General features: G+C 26.6%; 1 protein-coding gene across 3 annotated transcripts in view; it reads right to left on the reverse strand.

The window, feature by feature from the left end:
- The window catches only part of 14-3-3zeta (tyrosine 3-monooxygenase/tryptophan 5-monooxygenase activation protein zeta), a 37,027-nt gene extending 20,756 nt beyond the window's left edge, over positions 1 to 16,271 (reverse strand). Inside the window, exon 1 of one of the 3 annotated variants that reach the window (XM_065513382.1) lies at positions 16,084 to 16,271. The gene's annotated coding sequence lies outside the window, so the exon portion shown is untranslated. Of the gene's footprint in view, positions 1 to 7,371; positions 7,524 to 16,083 lie in introns of those variants that run through there. The other 2 variants (XM_065513380.1, XM_065513381.1) reach the window with 2 other exon arrangements.
- Between the last annotated feature and the right edge of the window lie 385 nt (positions 16,272 to 16,656).

Consider the following 16,656-nt stretch of genomic DNA (forward strand, 5'->3'; position numbering starts at 1 on the left):
ACATATTTATATTCAATGCTTCGAATTAATTGATTAAATTTGAGCTTAATTCACTAAAATCTTAATTCAATATTAAAAAGCAATTCATTCCCTAAATCCATCATTCTTCATTCATAGGCATTTATTTGAATAGAATTCATTCGTTGTTAAATTAATTAATAATGGAATTAATATAACAGAATTCATTCAACCTTTGAATGATTAAGTTTTAATTATTTCAAACAAATTAAAATTGAATGAAAATAATATTTATTCTTCATTTAGTTTATTTTTTGTTGTGCTTTTAATAAATTAAACAAGATTGAAAAAGTAGCCTTTTTGTAATAGATTCGTATTGAAGAAAAATTTAATCATTCAATAAATTTTGTAAGGCTATTTTGTAATGGATTTTAATTACAAAAAAACTTGAATGATTCAATAAGAAATTAATTATATAAATAATGAATTCTCAAAGGAATGAATCGAATTAATTCGTGCTAATGCATTAATGGAATGTGATGATTTAACATTTATAAAATCCCGAATCACGGGATTGAAAATTTCTGTCCCATTTATCATCCCTACCCTACACAAAGAGTTTGATGAAAAAGCTTTGAACTGGATTTTGATTCGAGTATTTTCTTTTTAATTTTCATATTTAATCTCAATAAGCACCAAAGCCCCAAAAATTCTAGCACTTGAATATTTTGTTGGAATTTGAATTAATTATTGTGAAATTTTTGACGTTGCATTCGACAATATTACAACATTTTGAAGAGAACGCATAAAAGTGAAGTGTGATTACGTTTTATTAATTGGAATAACAAATTTTTAAAATTAAACAAAATATTAGATCATCATTATTTCATATCTGCTCTTCAGTGATTAAATGTGAATAGAATTTAGAATTATTTAAATTTTTTTTTACGTTTCTTACATAAATAAGTTTTGGTGGTAAAATACAAAAAACACAATAATTTAAATTTAACGTTTCCGCCTTTATTGTTATAGTGGTTATTATTGTTTGAGTCTATATGTATAATAATGATTTGTGTGCTCACTCAATATAATGCAGTACGAAAATAAATAGAAACGAATTCAAATTTGTCTAATTAAAATTGCTTTCGAAGATGGAATATCCATATTTCTAGACAGTGTTTTCAGCAGTAGTGTACTTTTTTGTTTACTAATTGTATTGGTTTCTGCATAACTCTTAACAAAGTATCGGAAAGTACTATTTTTGTTTCACGTCTTTTACATTTAATTGTTTGCCGAATCTTGTATAACCAACTCTAAACAAACATTTAATTGTAATTTATTGGTTTCGCCCATTTTTCCTATCAATCATTTCTAAACGTTTCTCTCGTTTAGGAACTATAGTGATATCAACAGTTAGACAAATGGATAGGCATATGATAGATCGCTTTAGAATTTCCTTTAAATATTTCGATATGTTAGAAACTGACATATCCGTCATAAAGTTCATAATCAAATTCCCGATAATGCACATTTATGCAAGGTTTGTCAAAAATGCATTTTGGAAAATACTTATTTCATGCTATTATTGACATCTCTTTTTCCTTGAATTTATTATTTTCATCTTGCTTATATTTTTATAGTTTTTATTCCCCACCACACTCTAGATTTTTATTAAAGAGATACTATGTATGCTGTTCTCTAGATACATTCCATTTTGTTGAAAATTCTGTTTTATATCGATCATCTTCTTTCTATCAATATGTCAAGATTGTTTTTCATCTACACTTGATTGATTTTGATTTGTTGTAATGTATATCTCTCTCTATATGTTTCCTTTGTATTGTTTAATTGTTGCTGCAATGTTTTATAAGCAAATATTTATGTATATGTGTGTGTGTTTTTATAAAAGCAATTTTCAATATCACTATTATTGGTTAATGATCTCTAAACAAAAGAGAAAACAAACAAATAATTTCAACATTCTTTATTAGAAACATTCAGATTATGTTGACAATATTTGTCAAAAAAAAGTGGAACAATAATAAAAAAAATTGCAAAAATAATTGTAAATATCCTTAATTCAATTTTAATAACAAAATTTAAATGTATATCTTAACCATTCCCCGTTAATGAATTCATCCCGAATTAATTCGATGGCTTAATTCCTTAGTATTCCACAAGTATTGAATTTATTCCTTTAAGAATTCATTATTTATATAATTAATACCGTATTGAATAATGCAAGTTTACTTTAATTCAAATCCATTACAAAATAGCTTAATAAAATATGTTGAATGATAAAAATTTTCTTAAATTCAAATCAATTACGTCTACGTAAATTTATTTTCAATTCATTTTGTAAATGATTAAAAAGAAAAACTAATTAAATGAAGAAAATATATTTTAATTCAATTTGTAATAGATTTGAATTAACTAAAATTTAATCATTCAAAGGTTGAATGAATTCTGTTATGAATTAATTCAACGATGAATGAATTCTATTTAAATAAGAGTAGTTCAATGAAGCTAAAGAATTCGATGTTGGTACATAATTGATTTATGGAATGAATGTCTGATATTTTTAAATTCCGAATTAAGATTTCAGTGAATTAATTCGTACTTCTGTTCTGTATCTCATTGTATTTATATACAGTATTTAAACTTGATATTTTTGTTTATATAAATGTTTTATTGTTTATTAAAAGGGCTCCCTCCTCTCATTAATGACACACCCACCCTCACATATTGTAGTGAGAAAAAAAAACAAAATTTATTGAGCGAACAGAATTTAAATAATGAATTTTTATCAAATAATGTTTGATTTGATGAATTTTGTTTTTTTTTTTATTTTAAAGATGATTCAAAATCATCTGGCAATGCTGAGGTAGAGAGAGAACGAGAGTGATATTAAACATGATGATCATTTACAATGTCAAACATAAATAAATACACAAAATGAAGTAAGTAAAAGTGATTTTCTAATTGATTTTGAGGGTGGGGAGGTCATTCTGTAAACAATCATTGAAAATGTTAAATATTTCTGTGTTTTTTTAAACCTTTTCAAATTCTGATCATTAACAGGCAATGAACCAGAAATTGGGATTATAAAAATGCCGGCTATTTTAAATAAATTTTTTGTTTTCAAATTACTGAATGTGTGAAATTTCAATACTAGTTTTTATATGTATGAGAAAGGTGTTTGGGGGGGGGGGAGATCGTAGAAGTGGAAATGTATGTATGTTTTTATGAGCATAAAATTGTGAATCATAAAGAAATAAAAATAACATTCTCTCGTAGAACAGAATGTAGTTTTGTAGTTGAGTGAAAAAATAAAACGCGTGCTTTAATTAAACACAAAACGCGTGTGTAGTAAGTACCTACTTGTACATGTTCAAGATCACATTTTGTTGTTGTTTTTGCTAAATACTGTGTTCAGGTGTTGGAAAAGAAAAACAGCAAAAACACGATAACGAAAGGTGGAAATGAAATAAGAGAAAACAACAACAACATTGACCCTTTAAGTTTCATTCTTATTATGTTTCTTTAATTATTATTCCATTCACTTTTTTCTTACGTTGTATTTTCTGAGATAAAAACATGTGTAAAGAAAAAGCACAAAAATGCACCCGCATTGTGCTGCATTTTAAACATTTTATTTATATTTTATTTATTTTTTTTAGTTGACTGAGAATGACATCAGAAATTTTGGCGCCGTTAGTTTTTAGGTCAATTGGCAAAATCCACATACCAAAGTAATGAAAAAAAAAATAAATAAAAAAAAAGAAAGAATACCAACAATTTTGAAAACACTTTTCAACAAAATGTTTAAATTAGTTATAAACTAGCCATATTTTTTAGCATTTAAATAAGCAAACCGTTATTTCAAACTAAAGAAATAATAACAAAAAATAGTTCAACGAAATTTTATACTATAAAAAAATATTCATTCATTCTTCTTCTCCGCATAAAACAAATACAAGAAACAAACTAAACCAAACAAACAAAAAAACGAAATAAATTAAATGGAAAAAATATGCGTCATGCCGTCGGGTTTAGCTTATAGAGTAATATATACATATTAGAGATATTTATGTGTATAATGCGGAATATATTAAAATGATTTTGCAAAAACAAAATCAAAAATAATTTGAAAAATAGCTTTCAAACAAATGACAAACGTTAAAACAATTCTAAACAGATTAGAGAGAGTACAAATAATTGTACACTCATTTTCCCATAATTAGAATAACAAATTATTTGTAAATGCATTATTTTAATTATTGTACTTCCATACATAAAAAGAAAAGGGAAAGGCAAGGATAATAATAAAGAACTAAATCTTCATTCCTTTTTAATATACATACTAAAGTACCTCAAATAAGCTTATTTTATTGAAAAATAAACTTTATAAAAAGTACTATTTTGGTACTTAACTAAATACTCCCAGTTTTTAATATGTACTATTTTGAACTGCTGCTACAAAAAGTATGCAGCCAGCACTAGTTACTACACCCAATGTAAAAATTATTGAAGAAATATTAGAAAAAGCATGCGCAAAAAATCGTTAAGACCGTAAGAAAATAATACAATACACACACAAACACATAATTAGAAAAATGCCAATACATTGAAATATTCAACAATATAAAGCAAATAGGGATGCCGTTTCTAAAAAAAAAAACTTTGAAAAATGCATTTTTTTTATTCCCCACAATTTCCCAAAAGTATTGGATATGAAACTGCAATCTGCGGCAAGATCTCTTACACATTTAGTTCAGAATGGTTTCAATTCCGTAATTATTTCAATCGATTTTGTTTTAACATCTTCAAATTCATTTTAATTTTGTTAATTCCCAAAAGATTTACAGGCATGTGATAAAAATCGATCGATCTGTGACAAGATCACACATTTCGATCGATTTTGTTTTAAATTTATCAGCTTTAGTTGGATTTTGTTCATTCAAAATCAAATTAACAATTCTATCAAACCCTTCAGCAGTAATTAATTTATTGTCTTAATTTCTTAGTGCTCCAAACGTATTGAATTCATTTCCAATAAGAATTCATTCTTTATAGTACTAATTCCTTATTGAATCATTAAAGTTTCCTTTAATTCAAATCCATTAGAAACAAGCTTAATAAAATTGTACAAAATTATTAAATTTTTTCTTCATTTCAAATCTATTACAAATAGGCTTTAGACAAATTGTAAATCATTAAATGCAAAATTAAATTGAGTGAAGAAAAAATATTTTAATTTAATTTGTATTAGATTTGAATTAATAATAATTTATTCATTCAAAGGTTGAATGAACTCTATTATGAATTAATTCCATTATGAATAAATTATATTTAAATAAAAGCCATTGAATGAAGCTAAAGAATTAGTTTATGATTTGATGGATTTAGGGAATGAATGCCAGACATTTTTTTAATTCGAAATAAAGATTTTAAGGAATTAAAAATTTTCAAAACTAGTAAAATCTACATACATATAAAGTAAACGAACAGTATGTAAAAGAAGTAAATCAAAATTTCATTTAAAAAATAGCGACAGCATTTGTTTATACTCTCATGCACACGCATATTGCCAAATGGAAATAATTTGAAAGACTAAAACTAATAAAACTTTATACCTAGTGCCAGTTATAAAGAAAATCGGAGAACTTATTGATAGAATTGTTGGTTTAGGAAAAGGTATCTATAATTTCCGTATAACATCTAGCAAATAAAAACTTTCTCTATTGCGTTCTGATAGAACATTTTTTTGAATTTTAGCTGCACTGTAAACATAGTTTATCACAATAAGATCAGTTTTGAATGGACCCAAGTGAGCTGCTTAACGAGTGGCTGACCCTAACATACATAGTAAACAATCGGCCTATAGATAAGTAAGTAATATTTAAACTGTGTAGTTCGTGAATAGATGGGGAAATGCTGCCGGAGAAACCATTGAACCTGCTAGGAAACTGACTCACCCTTCCTTCCTCTCGACTTATCTCGATAAGTAAAATATGTAATAGTAACATTCTTTTGAGAGTATCCTAACGAAAAGAAGGGTGAGTCAGTTTCCTAGTCTTAGTTATAGGTTTCCTAGTCCTAGTTATAGGTTTCCTAGGTTATATTCATTAAGGGCTATCCGCGGTATAGATATGGCTGCATGTAGGCCTATTTGAATAAGAGACTTCGATATAAAAAATGTCGAACTGGGATAAGTGTTGAAGCATTCTTTACTTTAACAACGTTTACAAAACTGCTTAAACAAATTAATTAAGAATTGCCAAGACAAATTATGGAGTTCTTCTAATAAACAAATAGGATCTTAAATTGATTTTATTTCCTTTCAGCAACCAAGAAAGGACAATAAACAAGATTAATGGATTTAATCTGAATACAAGAAATATATGTATTGGCACTAAAATTCCGCATAAATTTTACGTTCTAGACATGTTGTCTCCTGTTTATATCTATCTATATCTTCAATTTCAATATTAAAATCCCCATAACGGACGAATGAAAGAAAACTAAAGGTGGAGGTTGGCAACCTAGTTGGAAATACAGCATAGAAGTGTAGCAGCACATAGATTGGATGGATAGATGGATCAAACGATATAGAAGTATACACACACACACTCACACATACACATTAAGAGTACAAAACGCAAAACTTGTACCAATACATTGGCAAGAAAAATCACACAAACACACACAGATACTCATACTCGTAAAATGTATAGATGAATGAGTAGATATGAAATACACACAGCTACCAAATAATAAATACCTCCTCATACATATAGAGATAATTTCAGACATACTTATATACATATATATATTTTTCAATATTTTAAACAGTCACATTTTTTTTTTTGTTAAAAAAAAAACTATAAAAAAAAATATTTAAAAATTTATTAATTGATTTATCCGTTTGGGGCATATTAATAATATTTTTCTTAAAATATGTTTTTGTATTAATAAAAATTAATATTTTTATTTCTAGTACCGCTCACATACACACACACACACCACCGCTTTTATAGAATTCTAGTAAATTTTAAATTATTTTGTTCTTTTTACAACCATGAAAAAATCTTTTTGCGTAGTATTTTTATCGATCGGCCGACGTAAACGAGTCACTAGGAGGCTCAGGTCGTGTGGCAAGAATTTATTTTCGATTTTTATTATTTCTTTGCACTTTTTTTCAATTCTAATTATCACCGCAGCTTTTTAACAAAAAAAGTCTTTTTATAGTACATTTATTTATTAATTAATTAATTTACTTTTCTGTTTGTGTAAAGTTTATAATTATTTATATTTTATTATTCATTATATTTAATTATTTCCACATTTTTTTTGTATGTCAAAGTGAGTAAAAAAATATATTTTTTTTTAGTTGGGAATTTTTTTACTTACTTTTGCTTCAATTGAAATGACGACGACGACTACAACCAATACAACGAAGACAAACGACTAAAAGCGACAATAAGAACTCAGTAATTTTTTTGTTCGATTTCCACAAAAAAAATAAAAATTCATCTAAAAAAACTGTTCAACCAAAGTACATACATTTATTTGAGCGAATCTCACACATCAACTGAAATACGGAGAAAATTCCTCTCTGACTTGAAATTTTTTTGTCTCTACAATGCAAGTGTAGAGACATTCAAATATCTGTAATGGGAAAAAAGTATCTGAAAACTATGGTTAGCAACTAAAACTTAGGTAATTGGACAAATTTTATAGATACTCTTTTCATTTCATCTCTCATTTAGGGGGATTTTGAAGAGTAAGTGCGAGAGAGAGACATTTTTAATAACATGCGCTTTTTATATTTAAAACTGGCAATACCATTTATTGTCACTTTAGTGAGATTTAGTCGGCAATGTCTATTTAGCGGATTTTTAACTAAAATGTAACCGTTTTAAATGACATTTTAATGCGATTGTATACAAATTCATTTAAGTGTTCATACATTTATTTTTTTTATTATTCAATACTTTGTGAAGTTATTAACATTCATTTATATATTTTTTATTTTTTAAATAAATAGTATGTATTAGAATTATTCCAATTCGATATTCCATACTGAGCAATCATTAAAAATGCAAACTGAAATAATTCTTATTTGAATGACATGCTCAAATCTAAAGTTAAGATCACATAATTAATTAATTCAATTTGAGCTTAATTCACTAAAATCTTAATTCGGAATTCAATCTATTCCCAAAATCTAATTATTTTGTTTCATAATGGAATTAATTAATTCAACAGAATTTATTAAATTTTTGTTAATTCGAATCTAATACAAATTGAATTAAAATATATTTTCTTCATTCAATTTGTTTTGTTGTAAATCATTAACAAAATGAATTGAAAAAATTTACTTATGCCTGTTTGGAATAGATTTTAATAAAAGAAAGTTTGAATCATTCAACATATTTTATTAGCCTATGTTTAGCTGAAAGCCGGGTGAAGAGGGAAAAGGCTGGATAAATTTTAAGAGATGTTTAAACTCTGTGAGCCGAAACAAAATCGTTTAGATATTGATACTCAAAACAATTGGACAAATAAATATGAAGCAAGTAAGAGAGCTATATTCGGCTGTGCCGAATCTTATATACCCTTCACCAAATTATACTTCAAAATACAAATTTTAAATATATTTAGGTAAACAAAATTTATTATTTTTCCAGTTGTTTTTAAATTTTTTTTTTTAAATTTTTTTGGTGAAATTAAAAATTCGGGTTAAAAATATTTTTTCATCATATTATTTCATTATGAATGCATATTTTTGAATATATTTATTGAATAATTCTATATATTTCGTATTTTGCCATATATTATGAACATTTTACATTTAATCATACAAATTTCAAGAATTCAAAATTCCAATATTGAATTATAATTGAACTTAATCGGTATTTTTAGTATTTGGCAACAAACATTGGAAAAGAAGAAGTATTAAAGTCTCCATTATATTAAATACTCCATTATCCGTATTTAATATAATTAATTAACCTATAAAAGGCTAATATACACATTTCAAATTAATAATATTTAAAAATTTAAGCTTTTAATATTGTAGCCAATAAAAAACAAGGTATAGGGCGAATTCATATGGAGTTTGACATTAATGAATTTGCTCGTATTTGCCTGAATTCGCCACTGCCACCTCCTGGTATAAATTCGCTTTGATAAAAAAAGTTAAAATGAGAAAATGTATTCAACAAAGAGTATAATACAGTACAAAAAATAAAAAGAGTATGAAAGTTTAAAAAGGCCTCTCTCACTGACGCTTTCAATGGAAGCAGTGATGGAAACTTTAACACTGTTGTAATTTTTCCTGTACGTTTTCGTGTTTTGAAAAAAGAGTATTTTTTACTTTAATATTTGACACAGTGGATTTATGGTTTTTGTTTTAATATCCTGCCATGAAAATATTATGGGTCGATTAGGGATGGCAACCGAACTTCTGACAGCTATCATTTTCTGTTGCTAAATTGGCAACAAGAAATTTGTGATTGCCTTCTGGCAACACGCAACTGAAGTTCGGTTAACATACATAATCGACCCATTAGTTTACATCGTAGGAGAGAGATTAGAGAAATAAAATAGTTTTACTTACGAAAACATATCAAAAGAGAAGTTCCTTGTTTATTCAACTAATATGGCCTATCGCTTTCAATGTAATTGCTGAAATAGAATTTTCTTCTTTAAACGAAAAGGCAAAGTAAACGAATACCAAAAATGTCATTCGACTTAGAATTAACGTTTAGTTTTTCTTCATTTATTTTATTTAAAACTTTTATTATTTTCAAAAAGTTAGCATCATTGAAAAATTATAACTGATACAATAAACTACGCTTTTATGAAAAATTGTGTTTGTTCCCTTTATCTCAAATAGTACAAGTGAAAAGAACGTTTTCATTTTCGTTTTTTTTTTTCTTAATATCTGATAAGTTAAGAAAACATGAAAAGGTATTTAAAAAAAAGTAACGAAATATAAATCGATTAAATTTAGTATTCTCTCTTTTAGTCTTTCTAAATTTTGTGTTATGTTTAAAGTGAAATTATTAGTAGTAGTTTATGAAAGAAACACTTTGAAGTGGAATGTGCAAGAAAAAAAGAAATACCACGTGACATTGGAAATTTATAATGCATCATCACACTTGGTAACGGCAAAACTGACAAACACCAGCCAGGCAGTCAATACACACACATAGATTAAACATACCGACAGTTACAACAGATACTTAATGTTGGCTAGGATGAGTATATTGTAATACAAACAATTATTGGTTGGTACTAGTCGTCATAGTCATATTGCTGTAGCCGCTGCAGCAGCAATTTTGTACCCGTACAAGTCAAATTGCAATTCCCATAAAAGCCACGAAGAGTTCATGGAAAAACCGAATGAATGAATGATACATACATACAGCAATTTACACCAGATAGTTTTGAAATGAAAAACTAAAACCAACCAAGAAGATGAATAGAAAAGAAAGAATAGAAAAGGAAAGCAAACAAATATACAATAATCTATTGATACCCAGTGTAAATAGGAAAACAAACAAAACATATTAAAAATATAAGAAAATAAACACAAACAAGAAGAAACAAATAGTATAAATGAATTAATAAATATGGAGAAGACATTATTTTAGTTATGTACATACCTATATAATCCAAGGTTCAAAAGAATTAATTCTTAATTCAATTTTCAAAATCTAATTAAATTTGTTCTCTTAATCATTACATTACGATTCTTAGGCATAATTCCTTAGTACATCAAACGTATCTTTAGAAATAATTCCTTACTGAATTATTAAATATTTCTTTAATTCAAATTTATTACAGAATAGCATAATAAAATATATTGAATGCTTAAAATTTTCTTCAATTCAAATCTATTACAAAAAGTCTTAAGTAAATTTTTTTTCAATTAATTTTGTAAAACAAAAACTTAACTGAATGAAGAAGAAATATTTTCATTCAATTTGCATTACAAGTAGATTTGAATTAACAAAAATGTAATCATTCAAAGGTAGAATTAACTTTTTTATGAATTCCATTTAAATAAAAGCTTTTGTGATGTTGGTAATGGTTTTATGGAATGATTTGCTAAAAAAAAAATCTTCCTTGAATTAAGCTTAAATTGAATTAACTAATTGGAAGCTCTGCATGTAATATGTATTCTCAAATTAGTCTTACCCCGGAAAAATGTTGCAATACGAGTTCTAATCAATAAAGCGAATACATACATACTAGAAATATAAATAATTAATAATAAATATTTTCATTTAATTTATTAATTTATTTCAGTAATATTATGTCCAAAATTCCCACAGCGTGTGATAATAATTTCGATAATTTCGTAATTAAATTTTCAACAACATGATTTTTCAAAGCAAATATATATGAATATTTCTAAGATAAATTCAAATTTACAAAGTTTTTTATTAAAATATAGTAAAACTTAAAAAAAAAATCATTTTAGAATGAGCTAAGAAATATAGCAATGGCAAAACAATGGAAACGTTTAAACTTCTGCAAAAAACGAGACTAAAACAAAAATAATATTTAGAAAACGTTATTTTTTAATTTCGCTTAATAAGTTTTTGAAATAGTTAGTAAAAATGATTAGATTTGAGATTTGCGAAAACTTAAAAACCAAAATTATAAACGATTTTAGTGCTGGATTGAAACAAAACAAATATGGGTGAATTCCAAAACATCTATATGCAATGCAGTCATATCTTTATCAAGACAAAGCAAGCGCGTAGTTAAAATTTAAAAAATCTTAGCTACTGCCTGTTTTTACTTTTTCATACATTTTGCGATATGAAACATTATCAAAGTTTACACGGTTGCGTTAAGAATCGCTCGACTTTTTAAGGTTGATGATAAATAATCAATTAATAAAAGTGCTGTTCAAAAAATTATAAAAATGTTCGTAAGACTTGAACTGTAAAAACTCAAAATTTGTGAGGAAAATTCCCAAACATGTTGAATAATCTAAAATTGGAAATTAGTTCTAGAACTGTTAGCAGCAGGGCAAATGATGCTGATCTTGTATTCCATTTCTATACAAAGAAAGTGAGGCAGTGATGTGTGAACATACATATGTATGTAAGTCGGCCGAAGGGAAAAAATACTGTACCCCTAGTACACAAATAAGACAGTCTCTGTCTTGCTTTATCGGGGAATTGGATTTTGACAATGAGTAGCTCTTTTCTGCTTGACCTTGCGGATCTATCGAGGTTGGATATTTGAATATTTATTAAGTATCGAAATATGATTTTAATTTTACAATATAATCAAATTTGAAAGACCACTTCTATAGATCATTTACATTCTCACGATCCACTTGAAATCCACAAATTCGTATATCCATAATTTCTACATCTTCCTCTGTGGAATATTTTACCTTATTCCTTTCATATTTTTTTCAATCCAATAATGTTTTTCGTTTAAAAATTTTGGAATTGCGGCTGTCGAGCCACAAATCTTTAATTTGATATGTATATATTAACTAACATTTTATAATTAATTTGTATTATCAAGAATTGTAATATCGTTATGATAGTTTTATTTTATTTTTTCACCTCAGGTATAATATTGTTATTTTGGCCATTTAGGCTTAATATTACAGAAATAAATGAATAATGGATTCGTTTATTCGATCATCGGGATGGTTCGACACCGAATCGCCCACCGACAAGTGAAGGACCTGATTTGAGGAACCAGAACATGGACCAATTGTAATTGCCTATCTTTATAACCTCAGCTATTGTCAATGTGAAGCAGTAATAAAAAAAACAAGGGATATCCAAAAACTTCTTACACTATAGGGCTAGGCTATTTTTGTAAAAATTACATCTAAGTTACTATTGTTGGAATACTATTTAGTTTGTTTTCTATTTACAGAATTCAATTAATAATGTTCTTATTTTTTCTTGTTAATATAAGTAAACAGAAGTAAATATTTTTGGATTTAGGGCCATTATTACAACTTGCCTTTATGTTCGAAATAGTAAAAGTTAACTTTAAGGGTACCTTTTTCTATTGCTTAAAGTTACCTTTTACTATTTCGAACATAATGGCAAGTTGTAATAATGGCCCTTAGACATATTGAACAAACATTTGAAAAAGTTTACATTGTATTTTCAACCACTGAGGTGTAACACTAAAATAAAAGCACAATAGAAAATAAAATAAAATATTTATTAAAAACACGTTTGTCAATACTATGCATTCATATGTAATTATTATAAGAACTTATAAATTTCTTTTCCAGACAATGTTAAATTTTATGAAAATATAACCAGACAATGTTAAATTTTATGAAAATATAACTTTTAATTTGAATTAAATAAGATTTAAGATCGTAAATGATTAAATATATGTTAATACATTGATTGAAAGCATTTTTTAACAAAATTAACAACTAAATGTTAAGTAATTTCCTGTCAAAATTTTCTATTGTACTCATTACTGTGTTAATATTAAATTATTAACGATTTTGCAGACGATTAATTTTTAATACCTCACACTTATTTAATATTCATTTCATCAAAAAAAAAAAAAAATTCAATATGTCGTACGTTTTATTTGTTTATGACCTTGTAAATATTTATTTAATATACCCCAAAAACGTAGTACATATACATATTTTTTATTTTTTCTTGATAACTTTTTAGTTTGGAAATTTGTAAATATTTGCTTTAAACATTTCAAAGTAACTAACAATTTCTATCATTATAATCGTATTATAGTGTTTTTTCTATTCTTTTTTTTTTAATTGCAAAACTCGCCTTTAATCCGAATAAAACCGATTAATTTTAGTTTTTATTTATAAATTAGTTTTATATTACACAGAACAAGTGTATAAAATAAAATAGCTCCTGATAGATTTCAACATATTATTGGTTTGTCAAAAATAATTGTTGTCGAATAATTGAAACCTATGAAAAGAAACCTTCCTCTACATTATGCTATTTGAAAATTTGTTTATAAATATGTATGTTTGATTTTTTTTAATATTTATAAATACATAAATCAAAAGATATTTAATAAATAAATACATTGGCGTGATAAATTATTTATTTGTATAGGTATATTCTAACTTATACGTTTTACTCCTTTCTAAGTGTAACAATGCTTCATTTCTTATTAAAAACAACTTAAATTATTTAATGTATTACTCGTATATTATTATGTATATTCATTTAATAATAAGTTTAGTTGTTTTCTAAAGTGATTATTCAATTGTGACAAGTTCTAAAATATAAAATACGGAAAATGATATAAGTTAAAGTGAACTGACTGATAAGAGTTTTTATGTGATAGGAAAGGGTGTAAATCTAATCTGAAACTGATAAGCGAAACATGGATTACTTTTTTTTAATTCTTTAAAAAAATATTTTTCCAAAAAGGTAGAATCTTGAAATGGGAAGTAGTTTTTTTTAACGTACCTACGTGTTCTATATTTGCTTAGACTAACTAAATAATTGGATGGGTGGTATTGTGATTTATTAAGGCTTTAAAGTTAGAAAATAATGGAAAAGTACTTGGATAACAATAGCAAACATAAGTTATTGAAGTTTTAAAAAAAGTTTTATTTTGATTATCCGGGTTCTGTTTGAGTTGATAACTGAGACGATTTCAGTTAGTGTTATTCTTAAAAGTAAAGCCATAGGGTAACATAGAGACGAGACATAATTGTAAAAAATGTTTTGTTGTTGTATCAAACATATGATTTGTTGTATTTTTGTTTGACAATACGGAGTATCTCGTCTCTATGTATAATTATCTATGGTTACAGTATTATTTCTGCATAGATAAAACAGATTCGTTGTAATTTGTTGCCAATCGTATTACGTATTCGATAATATCCATATTTATTCGTTATTAGCAACAGAAAAATATTTGACAATGAGGAATGGTCAGGATCAATGATCATTGGATTTATAAAAAAAATTAACGTATTATTGAAGTCTTTAATTTTATGAGACTAACGTTCTCATTACATCCCAGGCGAATCGGAATTTTTTTTAGTTATTACCTTTTTTTGAGTTCTTTTATGAATCTAACAACTGAGATAATTTCAGTTTTCAAGTAACAAAATTCATTGAATGAATTACATCTCTACAAGATCAGTGTAATAATAGCTCATTATTTAAATTTTGGGATTGTTTGCGGTTTTTAGGTATTAAATGAGTATTTCTTTATAGATCAGCAGAATCGATGTGTTAAGGAAATGGTGCGGAACTCATGGCTGAATCCATAACAAATTCCTTGGCAAAGAGTTTAATTAAGAATTAGTCTTATGGATTTGAAAGCATGTACAATAAATTGTCAATTGCATATACATACATATAAATTGAATTGTATCCAAAAATTAATGTTTCCTTAATTCACACACAAAATGCCTTTTTCAATATAATATTAATTAAATGCAGAGTGCATTGGACAGCCCAATCGGCAGTCAGCCGGACCATATTAGTATCTCATCCGGTTTTGCAAGTGTTAATAAAAAAAAAGGTTTGAATATCAACAATTGTAACAACTCTGCCATTCTGCACGCAACAACACACACATACACATTCTCCAAACAACACGAAAAAACGAGCAGAGAAAAAGCAAATAAGAAAAAAAAAAACAAATGAAAAATTAGAGATGGCAACACAGTTTAACAAGAATAAGTCATCGGCAAATTTGTATAGAAAATTACGTCATCGCGTCGCCAATATACAAAAAAAAATGTATAGAATAAAATATGAGAAATGAATACAAGCAGCCAATAAGAATATCTTCATAATATACAACATACATTTCTAATATAGAAAATAGTTATTTCGTTAAATGCATGTCATTGTAAATAGAATTAACGAGAAACAATTACACAAATTCCGGCATAGAAAGAATTCCCACACTAATTTTCTTAAATACAGCATTCTTTTTATAGTTGTCGTTTATCTCTTTCTTTCTTTACCCCATTCGAATTGGCGTAAGAGCGAAATAGTTAATTTTTCACCGAGTTTAATTTTATTTGCGATTTTTTTTTTCGTCTTATCACTTCATAATTTCAGATGGTTTTCATTTTTTTAGTAATTGTGTACTTACCCAGTTATAATTTCCTATATGCACTGTTTAATTAAATTTTGTTAATTTAGTTTGCAATAATACTCCGAAAGAAATATTGTTTTTCTTCAAACGCAAAATAATTCTTCAGCACAGACGTAAATTTCTGCAAAAGACGTAATGCGAGCACACCTTTTTGAACAAGAAACACGCACACAGCTACAGAAAAATGTACGTATATGTATATTCTGCAAATGTCAAAAATGAAAATGACATTTAAGTGACACAATTTTCCGATAGGGGGAGCCACTGTAATATTATACGTGGTGAAGATAACAATATTATTAATTCTTATTAATTATTCACCCTAATCGCGGTAGGGGCGGTTAAAGATAAATGCAACATATTTCTTTAATCTAGTACGAAACTGTCGATGGCGTAAAACGCCTACACCACCCACAATAAGGGAGATTAATTTTATTTATGTTCCAAAGCATGTTTAGTAAATGGGATTTTAAAACAAAAGGAAATATTCACCCTTATCGTGGTTGGCGTAAACGTCATACGCCTACGACAGTTTTGTACTAGATTAAAGTAACAGTTTGCATTTTATCT

This window comes from Calliphora vicina, chromosome 5 (assembly GCF_958450345.1).
Source record: "Calliphora vicina chromosome 5, idCalVici1.1, whole genome shotgun sequence".
NCBI lineage: Eukaryota > Metazoa > Arthropoda > Insecta > Diptera > Calliphoridae > Calliphora > Calliphora vicina.